Consider the following 15,329-nt stretch of genomic DNA (forward strand, 5'->3'; position numbering starts at 1 on the left):
GAGAACTATATGTGAATTGGGATAAAAGGGAACATCACTTGCTCAGAGAAGTGAGATGTGACAAAAGAGGAGGGTTTTCCCCTTTTATCAACAGTATGTGTACTGGCTTTGAAATCCAAAATATGAAAGGACTTATACTCATGGGTATGGAAAGAGGGAAGAACATGGACAACTTCATGATGAGGACCTACTCCAGTTTACCACACCAGGAAGATCAGGTAGATGAAGATTTATGGGGTTTTTTTGAACAACAAGGAGAATGCTCTGAAGCATGGGGTTGGTGGTAAGGGAATTTGAGGGAATCTGAGCTATCCAGACATCTCTTGAGAAAGGGCTGAAAGGAGAGTATGAGCCATCCATGTAATGAGGAAATAATGGCACTCTTAAAAGGAGGAGGGAACAATCTCTTCTCTAAATCAGTGGGCTTAATCTGCAATAAGAAAGATTTAGGTGAGGTACTAGATAGTCAAGAAAATGGAGCAAACAGAGGTATTGCGTGAAGAGCCAGTGGGGGCCGTTGGAAGACAATAAAGACTTACTAGACAAACATCTGTGAGAAAGCACAAAGGTACAGCTTATTCTTCCTTGGGGCAGAATGTGGATTATATGATCTTTTGAGGTTGTTCCCAGCGGCATTTTTCTGTGATTCTGTTAGTAGTGTAGGAACCTGCTATAAAATAAATGCATATTAGCCTGCATCAGCTGATTTGCAAACACCACTGTCTCCCTCCTCCACTTTGAAAACTGCTCTCCCAAGCAGTGCACTCTAGTCTGCATGGTCCTTGCCCCTAGGAAGTGGAGGAGGGAAAAAACAGCACATGATAATAACCTTCGTGCCAGCACTCAGTGCACTACTGTATGGTACTTGGACATTAGATGTGTAAGTACAGTATAAGAACCTGAAAATGACAGAATTGCATACTGTTATCACCAAAAATATTCAAGACATCATCCTTCTGGAGCAGCTAATTCTTTGGAACAGTAAAAGAAACTAAATAAGAAGACTAAATTCAAGCAGTGGATCCATATCTGAACCTGCATTGAGGTGTTTTGGGCCCATCTGCCATGGAGAAAAAATGAAGAGTCTTGACATTTACTGAAATAAAATGTTGATGCATAAATGTAGATAGCTTCAAGGCTCTCATGCCTCCAAGAGATGCTTTCATGGGATGTATCTTGAAATCTCTTCACTATGGCCACACATTGAAGAAACGAAAAAGCTCATTTCCCCTGCAGGATATTAGATAAGAAGATAAAGACAGACCTGTAGAAAACCTACAATTCACTGCTTGAGTGGTGAGTAGAGTTAGCTGAGAAAATTATTTTGAGTAACATACTGTTTGTCCACTTTGAGCTAGGTCTTGTGTATAACCCTGAGAGCAGTCAATCTACCCATTTAGAATAAATATATTTTCATATGCAGTTTGCCTGGGCAATGTAGGTTTTTTCCTTGGTATTGTTAGACAGGCAGTTCTTTTCTGCTGAGCACAAGGTTGGGTTTGCTATGTTTTATAACCTGTGAAATATATATGTGTAGAAAAAGATCTTAAATGTTTATTCTTTGAAATGATTGGGAGCATTCAGTGAACAGTTGCTGATTCAGGATTCCGAACTCAGTAAAAAATTCCAAATTCAGAAATACTGTGTAAGAAACTGAGTAATTCTTACTGAGTTTGAAATTGTGAAAATATTTAATTACACTTAATTATTAAAATATGAGTGTATGTGGCTAAGGACCATGTCTGAGTGAAAGGTTATAGCTATCACTCCAGTGGAAGTTGAGGAATCATACAGCCTTGGAGGAACAGCTTTCTAGTTACTTGGTATTGCAATGTGTTGAAAATATGTGTGTGACAAAGCTCTTTGTTGATTCCAGCTGGTGATTAGCATATGCCCTTTTGGATAACTGTGAATTCTGCTCTTTCTTGTAACTTTCTAATTTTTAATTTTTTTAACTCTTAGTTTAGGAATATCCTTGTAGGAGTGTCACAAGTTAATGATACACTTGAAAACTTCATTTTTGTAAAACAAGGGGAATAGGGAAAAACTCATAAATCTAACAGGAAATCAATTTATAGCTATATGTGTTATGGGGAATAGCCTGATACAGTGAAATAGCATACCCTGTAATCACTGAGTCATACATACTGATAGAAACCATTTATAAAACAGTGATCAAATCGAACAGTCCGCATAAATACCAAAGACCAACCTATAACTCCCTCTAATAGCATTCACATGGGTTACAGGAATCATTCCAAGTTAATTTTTCATTTCTTTGTTTCATTTAGTGCTTTTCACTTTCTCTACTGATGTACTCGTCGTCTGGGTTTGGATGCCCTGGGGCTTTGGAGGTGTTCAGAATGAGACTGCCATGCAAAGGTTACTCTGGGAACTCAAGGATGCTGGTGACACATGGCAGACAAAGCATCCTACTGCTGCGGGGATTTCCTGCTACAGAGAATTGCCTTCTGTAGTGAATGGTGCAGAGCTTTTGTGTTAATGTCTGTGTGACCATCTTCTCTCTGCTGCTGTCTGGGAACATAGCCAGGGAAAAGGTGGCTAGGTTCAGATTCTTAATCTACTGATCTTTTTCTCAAGAATGATGCTGTGGTCAAAGCTGGTAGGTTTTAAGAGTAATCTTCAGACTGTTACACATAATGTCAATACACTGTCTGGAGTACACTGCAGTGAATCATAGAGGAAACAAAAACATTTCAAACCCTGTTTGCTTCTGAGTTAGTGCTTTTTGGTTCTGCAGAACTGCTGTTTCTTGGGCACATCTCCATCTTCACTAAAGATCTCTGTTGTTCTTTAGTTACAGGACAGTGTGAGTGAATTATTCTTCTGCCACATGCTCTGCATTTCTGGGGAAGTCCCATAGTGGTCTGTTTTTTCTCTTCCCCTTTCTCTTTATTTCTGTATGTGCCCAAAAAGTAGTATGTTCCATAAACAGTGAGTTTTCTGCTTTCACAGACCTACCTCTGCACTCATCTTCTATCTAAACTGCAGTTTTGCTCACCCTGTCAGGGATACAAGTTATCAGTAGCTAAAGCTGAGCCTTTTTTATGTGGAGATTTTCATCTTCCCCTGCAAGCTCTTCAGCCCATGTCCTGCTGTGGGTTTGGTCCCTGTGCAGGGTGCTTCCCTTCTATCTGTCAGCTAATTTGTAAGCAGAATGACTTCTGCTCAATCTGGGTGTGACGAAACAAGACAGGTCTGTGTCTAAGCCTTGGTTCTGTCTGCGTACAATTTCCAGCACAGTCCTACCCAATCACACAGCTCCTTATTTCTCAGTTACTGACATTCTTTGGCCCATATTTTCCCCGTTTTGTCCATTTAAGTTTTGCTGTCAAGCAAACTTTCCTAGTCTGTTCCTTTGCCTATGGCACTTCTCTCATCATGTTTCTCCCTGCACTGTTCATTTGGTTAAACATAAAATTGCTCACCTTCACTTTGAAAGCCCATCCTAGCCTACTTTCCTCTCTCATTTGTTATTGAGGTGTCACGATTGCTGTCCACTTAAGCTGGACTTAGCTCCCCATACCTGTCTTGGTGTTCAGACTCATGCTAGCTCTGATGTTTGGGAGGAGCTCTCCATAAACATTTGTTACCTCCCTTCATAATCTTCCTTAAAGCTTTCTTTTTTCATTGGTGTCTACAGTGGTCAAGCCAGGCCACTGGCATCCTGTGGCAGCCTGGCAATACAGACAGCATGGTCTCCTTTCTTTCCTCTCTTTAGGTCATATTCATTTGGCGTGTCCAGTTTAATTGGTTTTTTTGAGATGGGAACTGTTTCTTCTGTACTTGTATAGGGCTTAGCACAGTGGGGTTTGTCTGCGACTGAGGTTCATAGGCATGGTGGTAGTAGCAGTGTTAGAGAATAGTTTTGGTTGTTACACTGCAAATTCTGGGACTTTTCAGGAGCAAATCCTTTTATGCCTTTGCTCAGCCTTTCTGTGGTGAAAATCCAATAGATACCAGTAAGACTGTCTGGGTAAGGACTGAATAATAACTTCAATTTCTTCCTTGAGTCTGTTTGTTTTATTGTCATTTGTCTGCACTCTGTGAAGTGATAAGCACTCTCAGCTCCTGTAGATTTAGCATCTCTCTAAACTCTTTTCCCCCACTTCCAGCCTGACCTCACAATCATTCAGAAGGAGCGAAATGACACCAGAATAAAATATGAAATTCAAAGTCTTTGTATTATAATAGGATAGCATATAGTACTGTTTATTTTAGCAAGGCTAAGAATCTGTAGAGTTCTTATTATAATTATTTATATAATTTCTCCTGTTAAATATTCAGAGTGCTGAAATGCTGTATTAGTGCTGGGCACTGATGATAACTCTGTGCTCTGGTTCGTTGGGACCTGGGAAATAATTCAGAAGCTAATTGATAAGTGGGTATAGTGATGCTACAATCTGCTAATCCAAAAAGTCACTGCCAGGCTCTGCATTTGCATATGCAAGATGGAAATGTAGATTTTATTTTTTCCAGAGAGAGAATAACTAGCAATGCAGTTTTCTCTTTTACTCTCATCACTAATCCAGAGCGATTGATTGTCCCGTAGGAAAGAGGGTTTCTTTTTCACATTCCCATCCTGCCCTTTCCTTCTTTTTTCACCAGCAAGAGCAAATGTTTGTCCTCCAAGCAAATGGACCACATGGAGTCTTTAGCTTAAGTGACTCACAAATGCCTTTAAGGCCATGTGACTTTTTGCTTCATAGGAACAATGTTGGATGGCAAGTATAGGTTTCGAGGGAAGGGGTTTCTATGCTCCTTGGCCCCTGGATCTGATCGAAAGCCTATTTACTGTGCCTATACGAAGAGACTTCTTGTCTTGGATAACCTTTCAGTCTGGCACTCTACATTGTGCTACCATTCTCAGTGCCTGATCCTGCAAGTTGTGTTCAGCATCTCTTTTACTGACCATTCACAGATGATTGAAGTTTGCAGAGGCTCTCCACCTTGCAGACTCCTAATGAGCAGCAGGCAGCTTCTTGTTAGTGGGGAATCTACACTTACGGTTTGAACCCATGAAGATGTAAGTGAATGAAACTTTAAGAACCAATATAGTTAAATTGTGACACCCTTTATACATTTTTATGTTTGTCTAGTGAAAGTCTGGGACCCAGATATAATTAGCTGTGATACTTCAAAAAACCCGTAAAACGCTGGGGAATTTGAGCTTTGACAGTTAATATGACTTCATTCTTCCAGCACCTTCACATGAAACTTAAATGCTTGTTTGATTACAGCAAGAACCCCAAAGTTTGTCTGTATTCTTCCAATGTTCAGATCCATACAGTCAGAGCTAAAGATGAATTCTGTGGCATCCTAAAAGTACAAGGAAAAAGGCATGTGTGCTTACTTCCATTTCTGTTTTTCTTTGTCAGCAAGTGGATTATGGAAGCCTCGTAATTACCAAAGAGAAGGTTGTTTCTATGGATAAGAGAAAGGCTGTAGAAGGACAAGGCAGGGTAAACGATGTGGCAGACACAGACATAGACAGATGTGATGAGAGATGAAGGATTGTAAGATCAGTTCTGCTTTTCTAGAACTGTGCCTGCTTAGAGCTGGAGAGGCTGTCAAGAGGCATCTGTGTGTTGTAGTACAGGATTTTTGGAGGATCTTCTTTCTAGAAGGTGTGAAACTGGAAATGTTTTCACAGCAGTAACCAGTAGATGTGTTGCGTGACACTGGCTCTGGAAGTAAAGACTGATGAAGTGCCTGTAGAAGCTAGAAATGGACGTGACAGCAGGAACTGCCGGGGACTTAGGATTGATTATTAAAGAAATTGAATTCACACGCTGTTTGTATATCATTGAAAATCTGTGTGGATTTTGTTTCCTTGGGAGGTAGCTACAGAGCCAGACCTCATAGCTGAGATCTCTGTAAGCAGTGCATAAATCCATAGGATTTACCTAGAGAACTGCACGCTGGGTATCACTGTAGCCTATATCTTGTTCTCTGCTTTTCTTTTCCATGATTTGAGTAACTTCAACCTGTGATTCATTTCATGCAGGAATTCCTCACCTACTGATTTGGGGTATTTTGTCCCAACTCCAGACAAGACGTCAGTGAATGTTGACATTTTTGTTTTCAACCCAAAATGATGATGAAACTGAGAACAGGGCTGTCAGCTGAGGACATTTGTATCTCCAACAGCTGTGGTCAATGAACCAAGCTTGTGCAAACCCCGTGGTTAATCAGTTGGGGGGAATATGCACATCTTGTTTGCCTGAGTCAGCTACCTAAAGGATTTGCTAATAGCTAAAAGTTTGCCTGAATCATTGGGCTGCTGGGTGCAGTAAACATCTGTTCACATCCTGCCTGCTGTAATTAAAGAGACAGAGATGTGCTATTTAAAAAACACCAGAGGAGACAGCAATGCATTGCTGGACTGAGGATAATCTTTTTTTTTTTCGATATTGTTAATATTGTCTCTTGTCTGTCCTAGTGTCAAGGCCATTAGCTGTGACTGTCCAATATATATATATAGCTATGTTTGGGGGATTGTTAGCTCTGAAGATGCTTCTTCAGTTCTTAGTGAACAGAGGACAAATAATGTGATGGATAATAGTTCTGCCAGCAATGTAGGAACAGTGCCTGCCAAAGTGAACCGTGGTGGGCAACAACCATCCCCCAGGAGGGATGGTTCAGTACTGAGGACCATCTGGTTGGGGCACAGGTGAATGAAGTTCAAATTACAGCAGTTCTGTACACTTCAGCTGTCTTTATGTTCATCAGTCATCTCTCTCTGCCTAAATGCCTTACCTGCAAACTAGGGATGATGGTATATCCTCAATCTCAAGGAGATGCGTTATATTCAGCGAGATTTCTGAGCTACTTGGGTATTGCAGTACTGGAACTGTAGCTTGACAGACAGAACCTGCAGGGTAAAGTGGCCTCTTCTCTGAGTGTATATATAATATGCAGTTATTTGTATGTTAATGAAAGTTTCTGCCACTGATAAACCCAACAGCTCGACTCTTTTCATCTATTGGGGAAAAAGCAGTTAAACAAACTATATTATCTGTTGTCATATTTGAGAACTTTAAAATTACATTTATCTCATAAACTTAATACTGTTGGATAGCTCTGAGTTCCCATGGAAAGAAAATACCTTTCCTGGAGTATAAATGGCATGTTAAGTCTTCCAGAGCATGATTCCCTCTGTTTACATCTGCTTTCTAAAAGGAAGCATGTTCATGAAGTCGGATTCTCAGTGTTGGTAGGATGCTAAGTTATTAAGAATATAGTGTTCTTGTAGCTTTGATAGCCTAAGGATATGAGACAGATAAAGTTTTATTAGGTCCGCTGATCTAGCTAGAACAAAATAGATCCTGTAGAAGGCCTAAAGCTTTTCTGTTTTTTCTGACTATGTCATTTGGTCTTACAGAAGACATTAAATCTTCCTACCCTGAGCTATTAAGAATAACCACTGTCAGATTTGAAAAAAATATTTAACCAGCCTCAAAACTTTTTTAAAATCCAGTCAGGAATATTCTTGTGGTATTTGGAATTGCTTCTTTCCTACTGAGATATGAAAAATCAAAATGAATCGGGGCTCCCGTTTTTGTGCTGCCTTGCCAATACTTCACTGCGGCTGCACATTGAGCAGGCTAGACAAAAGCACAAGCAGTATGACAGCCGGAGACTGGGGCCTGATCCAGTTGTTCTCAATAGAGAAATCCATCCACAGACTTCAGTGCATTTTGGATGAAGGCAATTTGCTTTCTTTTGAACTGATTCCAGAGCACGTGTGGGGAGTTAACCGAGACTAGAGGATGACACATTACCTAATCCAGTTACCATGTTGGTCTCTTGGGAGAGATGGCTCTTATGTGGAAATGATCTGCAGATTTTGCTTTGTCTCAACATGGCTAACATATCTGTCTGTGTCTTAGGTGAAAAAATAGCTTAAACTGTGAGCGCACACAGCTGGCAGATAATTGGTTGTGTGTGTGTGAATGTCTGAAACTGAACTTTCGAACTCTCAAGCAGAAGCCTGCTACTTGCTAGCTGTGATTGGTATGGGCCAGTTGTAAATTTTGATAATGTGGAGTAAAAACTAGTGGCACATCCCAAATCCTCCAATTAATGTCCCAAACTGTCCAATTAATAAATAGGCCTTGAGAAACAGCCAACAATGAGGAGGCTGATCATATGTTGGGCTTCTGCATTAGACTGTTTAGATTGGGAAATCAAAGGCTTGGGGTGCTGGAAAGAAGAAGAAGCCAAAAAGGTGGCTTCCCAAAAAGAAGAAGTGGTCTTGAAAACAAGGGGACCTGGGAAGAAGGTGGTGAAGATTCTGGATGGAGTACAGATCCTGGAAGTGGGGGTAGATACTGGAGATCAGAGAGCTGCTTGGAGATGAATGCTCAGGGATGTGCAGGAACTTTGGCCAGTTGTGCCTGAGGCTGGTGGCTGCAAGCAGCTGCACAGCAAGAACTGAAAGAACTTTCTGCCCAACTTTCTCAGGCTAGTGATGATCTTCCTCTGGGGAGGGGCGGTCAAGACTTAGTGAATGTATAAAGCTTGGAGGAGAGCAAGTGAATGCATGTGAGATAATCAGGCAGGGTAAAAGCTCTAATCTCTTTGGTTCTTAAATTAACCCCAATATCCAGTTCCACTACTTGTTATGGTTTACTCTGTTTTGCCTGGGACAGTCTGCTACACTACACATCTGTAGAAAGAAGTGGTCCTCTCTCATGGAATGAAAAGTAAGAACAGGTGCCATTCAGGCTTGACATCTTTTCTTGTCGTTGCAATGTTTTTGAGAAATAAATGAATAGTTTATTTTAATGTCTGGGCAACATGATTGACAGTCCAGAGGGGTACAGCCTCTGTTTTTCAAATAGGTACCATTGTAATTATGTCTTGGTGAAAGCCTAGCAAACTTTGTGGAGTTTATTTTCTGTTAGGACTGTTAAGGTGTTAACTGGCACAGATACTGTTCCTTGTAATGTAGACCTTTCTTCTCAGAATGAGACAAGACACAGGACTGCCAGAGCTTTTGGAGAGCCATTCAGTATTGCTCATCTGGGAGGAATTTAAAGTGGGAAGCTGGAGAAGAGGGAAAGCAAGGAATGTACTGAGTTAGCTTCTTCAAACTCTTTCAGTTTTTAGGGTAGGACTCTGATTTGCAAAATGTTGAGGATCTTTGGAAATGCTAGGTTGTGCCCTAATGTGTGGGGGAAAAAAAAAGCCCAACTCTTTCTGTATGTATGCAGTTTTCATAGCAACCTGGAATTCTTTTAAAGCAATCCATAACAAGTGCAAACCACAACCCACTCTGCCCGCTGAGTGGAAATACACTTTCATACCATTTACCTTTATCTAAGCATGCCAGTAAGGCTGAAGACAGAGCCCAGCTGATCTGTATTGGAACTGATAAGACCACCAGGATTCATTAAGTTACTGTACACAAGATCAGTGGGACCACTGGGAAGCAGGGAATATCATTGGCAGTTTACTGCTCCCTTTGCTTAGCTTCAACCAGGTTTGACCTGTCGTTGCCTATGTGTTACAATGGAGTGTTTCTCACAGGTAGCAGGTTTTGCTGGAATCACCTTTTTCAAGCAATTCTTCATCTGTAGCTGTGTATTTTGGACAGTAACACACAGGAGAAAGTATTTTTAATGTTGGAATAAAGTTATCAAATACAGCTTTATGAGAGCTGATAATTAGAGTTCAGATGCAGATGAAAACCCCTCTTGGATCCTGTGCAATGTTGAATACTGAAGTGTAACTTACTGCTGGCAGCCATCCCTCAGAGGCTTTGGCCTTTGTTGAAGGTCGCAGTGAAATAGGTTGCTGTTGCAGAAGATTAATATTGCTTAAAAATGACTTGAAGCACATTCATCTGCAGATTTCAAAATTTTTACAGAAGTGGTTATGCCACATGTTTTTCCTCATTCCCTCCTCACTAAAAATGGAAGCAGAGAGGTGGAGAAGTTCACTGGATTGCCTGCATTTCTGCAGTCAGCCAATGGCAAAACCATCAAGAGTCTTGGATTGTGGTGGGTCATTTGCTTCACATACAATTTAAGAAATTGAAGCCCTTTTTTATAGGCTATTTTTCAACATCAGCCTTTTGATGGGACCTTCTTCAAATATCTCTCTTAGACCTCTTGTCTTCTTTAATTACAGCTTATCTCTGAGTCATTTTAGGATCTGTAACTGTCTCAGTTATGTCTGTGCTTGAGTCTCAGTGCTGTAATTCTGTCATTGATACAGCTACCTCTATGCCCCATGTCTTGCCTGGGATACCCCCTATTTTCTGCCCAAATGGCTGCCATGCACAGTGTAGATAACCTGAACAAGCATTCTCAGTGGTGTCCTAACCTGCCAGTCCCAACCATCTCTGCTTGGAGCTCTGTGTTCACATTTGCTGTTCATGCGGTAGGTGGGTTTGCTTTCAGGACCAAACTCATGACAGCTTTCAGAAGACGTAATCACACATTTCTTTTTCTTTCCTGTTAACCCGATCCTTGACTTTCTAGACAAAAGAAATAAAGGAGCATTAATCCAGCTGGTTTTCAAGGGAACATTTGATTTGATGCCTCTCTACAAACTGATAGGGATAATGGAAAGAGAAATAGAAAAATCTCTGAAGTGGGCAAACGCTTGGATGAAGAACATGACACAAAATGTGGCACTTGAAAGAGAAACATCAGTCTAGCTGGAGTTTACTGGGGGAGTTCATCAATGGTTAGTTTATTTCTGCTCTTGTTTATCACTTTCATGAACAACCTTGGCATAAAAAATAGACTGTGTTAATGAAATTTCCTGATGACGCTCCACTGGGAGATAAGTCAGAACTCCAACCCATCTTAGTAGTGTAATTAAAAGCTCACCTGTCCTCCCTGAACACTTATTTGTATCTGTGCTTTTTTTAATTTCAGTGGTAAAACCAAAAAATTCCTTGCGCACCTCCCTTTTTTCTTTCATTGGACATATTAAAGGTTTAGTTTGGCCGGACTACTTGAAAATTTAGAATTTTTTTAAGGTGTCTGTCAAGTTGGTATTCATTAATTTCCCCTGCCAAAACCCAAATGAATAATGTAACTTGACGCAAAAGCTCCAAATGAGGTTTACAGATAATTATTCATGCTCAAGACTTTGGCTATGAATCATTTCTACTGTGCAGTCTAACTGCTTATGTAGCACCACCAGTTTCATATTTCTTTGTTTCTGATGTAAATAATTTTCAGTGATATAAAATGTGAGGGAACACATTTGTGTTGAACACAGGTAACTCTATGACTACAAGAAATGAAAACCTTCAAAACAAGAGTTATAGGGCATCTAAGTGGCAATTAGAATCCTTTAAAAATTCATTCAGATTTAGTGAAATATTGCTGGCAGTCATTCATAAAAGTAATTGCCCTGTGCGCATGAAAAATTTAAATGTGGTAATTTAGTAATGAATCTGAGCTGTCAGAAGGCATTTTATGGATAATCAGACATTCCTGCAGGCATAGCAGTGACTGAAGAAAATTGAAAAATAACTTTGTGGAGGCAAGATTATCTGAAATAAGTGTTTTCTGTGGAAGCAAAGAACCTTATGATTTTTAGAAACGTAGTACACTGTAAGTCGACAAGGGCAGCCACTGGAAGCAAATAAAGAATCAGTTGTGTCCTTATTATTGATTCAGACTAGTAATTTTAAGTAGTGGTCTTTGAGCAGTGAGTACTTCTAGATCCCCATATACTCTGTGTGTAGATGCATTATCCAGCCCCCAGAAAGGGGAAGCAGAAATTCTCCATTACAGCTTGCAAATCACATCATCAATTTTGAAAGGAGCAGCTCAGTTCTCCTTTCATTTCACTTGAATGAAACTGCTGACTGTATTGGAATTAACTTTTATCTCCCCTAGAATAAGGGAGGGTATAGCTGGTAATGTGTTCTTGCAGGACATATTTGGGACAGGCAAACTTGAGACATTTTGGAAGTTTAGTTGGAGCCACTGATGCCTAAGGAAAGTCAATACAAACCATTGCCTTTGGGCGTGGTAGTGGTTCACTCCCACTCTGTGCGGGTGTTAATTACTTGAAAATGGACAAAAGTAAAGCTCTTCTACCCTGACTCTCGAAATGACTCTGGGGAGTAGATCTCGTGATGTTTCTCTCACTTGTGTTATTGCTTTTGCTCTTGTCTAGGTATTTCTGGGGGATTTTGAGGCTGTAAGGCTGTTTGGGAAGAAAACTTTTCCAAAGATCAGATCCAGTTGGGGTTGCTGATCCATTCAAATACCCTTTTGCCAGAACTGATTTGCCAACTGATCTGTTCATAAAAAATATTTATGGGGTTTTTTTTATCTTCTCCAGTATTAGAATACTATAAGGAGAGACTCCTGTATTCTAATTCACAGAGTGACTGCTTAAAAATGCTGATCTTGGATGCTATTTTGAGTATTAAAATAAGTAGCATTAGATGTCAACGTTATTTTTTATTGTTTTTGCAGCTGGTATTCCTCTTCCTGATTTTTGTTTTTTATTGAGTTTATCAAATGCTAAAAGGAGCCAGTTCAACTCATATTTCTGGTCTGCTTTATGGTGTAGTGGAAGGGAGTTTTTAAAAGAAAACAAAGGTTTTTTTTGCAGAACTGAAAATAAAACATATTTCTGTTGATCTATAGATTTTTTTAAAAACCTGTTTGTGCCCTCTTTATATGTTATAAAGCTTAAATATGGGCTTAGATCAACATGACAGGTTCTCTTCAGTGCTGTGAGAATGACTGTAAAATCTTTTGGAAAATTTCTACCATAAAAAATCGTTAGACATAATTAGCAAAATAATATCTCTCATGAGAAATGATGAGATGAAATATATCAGCTGGCAAGAAGTAGTTAGCTCCAGTGTTAAAGTTTTTCAATATTGTATCCTTTTCCCATAGGTCAGTTAGAAGATAGATCACCACTTGGAAGGAGCCACGATATCTAGTCTATGTTCTTATTCAGCACTCTGGAATGGGGCCCTGCTCTTTTGTTCTGGCTATCTGGTAAGTCTCCCCACCCCAGGCAAGAAAATAGAAGACGCTGCTGAGAGAAAAGCACCTTGAAGATAATTCCCTTTCTTCCCACAATGAGTTACCTAAATATTACTGCTGTAGTGTTTGGCCATTTTAAGGTTTGCAGAGCTATAAAACATTTGATCATTCCAGGGGTGGCGGGGGAGCTGAAGGACATATCTTACTTTTGATGAAGCACTGAGGAGAAAGAACAGTGTAACAGAAAGAGTATTTGTAGAGGCTGCTTGCCAAATCAAAGCCCAAGCTTTAATTACATCTGTGCAGACAGTAGCCATGTTTAATAAAGATCTAAATGCAGTATCATCTTCCTATTTAACTTGTTAGCATTTTGCCTTTTTTCTGCAAAACCTGGCACCTATTGATGTGATCGACTATGAGTAAGAGCGTGGACTGAGGCTGAAAATCAGTCAATGACATGAGATCATTTAACCTTTTTAAAACTGTTGTAGTTCTGTCTGCTTGCAAAGCATTCACCGATGGTTACAGATTGTTTTGTGTCCTAAGACTGCCACAGTCAGATAGGAAGACTCGGTACCCAAAGGGACTAGGGAGTGGGCAGAAGCTCTTTAGGGGTGTATGGGAATTGAAGGGTTGCTCTTGGTGTATTTGTTTGTGTTTGGGGTTTGATTTCCATAGAGGCTGTCTATTTAGGCAGAATGATCAATACTAGTACTTTACAAAACCAACTGAACCTCGTTAGTAGCCTTGTCACTTCAACAGAGACTCCAAGGAAGTCTGGCTGGGCTTGAATTCCTGTTTCTTTTAGACAGTCTTTATCTAGGTCAGGATTAAAGTTCTTGCTCGGAGCACTGCGCAATGCTGGTGTGCTTTCCTGTCATTGCTGTTGGATTGACAAAGACAGATTTTCCAGTTTCTAGCCCCCAAATGCTGCAAAACAGTGGTGCCCTTTAGGATTTCTGTAAGGTCTGGCAGCAGCTTCTGGTCCTGCTTTCAGTCCACACACAGGGATCTTAATAGAGAACTCCTTGCTACAGACTTAGGCCTTTCATTTTTTCACTCTTTCCTCTCAATATTACATTGCCTCAGTGGGTGCCTCCTTGACCTCACATCTCACCTCCTTCCCCACTATTAATTTCAATCAGGACTGAAATCTAGTGTTAATTATTGATGCATTGCTATACTGAAAATGACTTGTGGTACCTGGATAGCAGCACTCACATCTGTGCTTATGACACGAATAGCTGGGTGCAGGTGTTCAGGTGAGAAGGATGGGGTGAGAGCCATACATTGCTGTCCTTTCTTGGGCACTGGTGGCTAAATGGGTACCACGGGGAGTCATAGACCCCTGAACTAAGTACCCATCAAAGACTCCAGTCAATGTCTGAAGTTAAATGGTCTGCAGATTCCCTTTCTTTTCTGTCTTGGGTGATGGCAGTGTGCTCTTTTACAGCGGAAGGATGCACTTTCTGTCCCATGGCTGTTTGCTTCTCAGTCACGGTCTTCTGAAAAATTGGCAGGCCATTATCAAGGATGCTGGCTTTCCTAAAGCTCACCAAGGTCTGTACCCTGATTTTTGTGAGCAAATAGTCAATGCAGTTTTCAAACTCAATTAGGAATTAAAACCTTTATTCTGGAATAAGGGCCAAATGAATGCTGTTCAAAATTGAAGCTGGTTTGTGTTGCTTTCCTCAGAGAAACGCATCTGTTCTGGGTTGGGTTTTTTTGCCTCCGTTGGCACATTTATTTGTTTGTGTTGCATAGGGAACTGACTATGTTATGAAGCTAAATCTTTCCTACCAAGCAGCAGCTCTGGCTCAGCTTTGGTGGTTATTTAAAATCTCAGAAGAGAATCATCAGCTGCTCCACTTGTACATTCAAACACACAAGGTGATATGCTAATTGGGCTTTCATTAGTGTCTGACTGACGTCACCAACAGAGTAGAAAGGGGGCTAAGCAGATGAAGTACTTTTCCACTGTTGAGCTGGTACTGACGCAGCTATGTACTACAGCACTTTTTTTTGGGTTGGTTGTTTTTGGGTTTGTTTTTTTTTTTTTATTTGGAGCAGTTCTAATTTTCTGTGTGACTGCATTTGTGCACTGTAGCATTCAAATATTGCCCTGGTGTATTACACTCAGAGCTGAGCTTTTTATGAAAAAGGGAAAGGGAACAGAGGCTGTGAAATTCCTTTTTTTTTTTTTTTTTTTTTTCTTTAGTGTTATTACTGTCTGGGATAGATTCAATTAGGTTAGACAAGTAAAATTTTATGATGCGACTCATCAGTGCTGTTCACATATGAGTACATATCTGCATATTTAGGCAGTCT

Source organism: Pelecanus crispus, chromosome 3 (assembly GCF_030463565.1).
Source record: "Pelecanus crispus isolate bPelCri1 chromosome 3, bPelCri1.pri, whole genome shotgun sequence".
Lineage (NCBI taxonomy): Eukaryota > Metazoa > Chordata > Aves > Pelecaniformes > Pelecanidae > Pelecanus > Pelecanus crispus.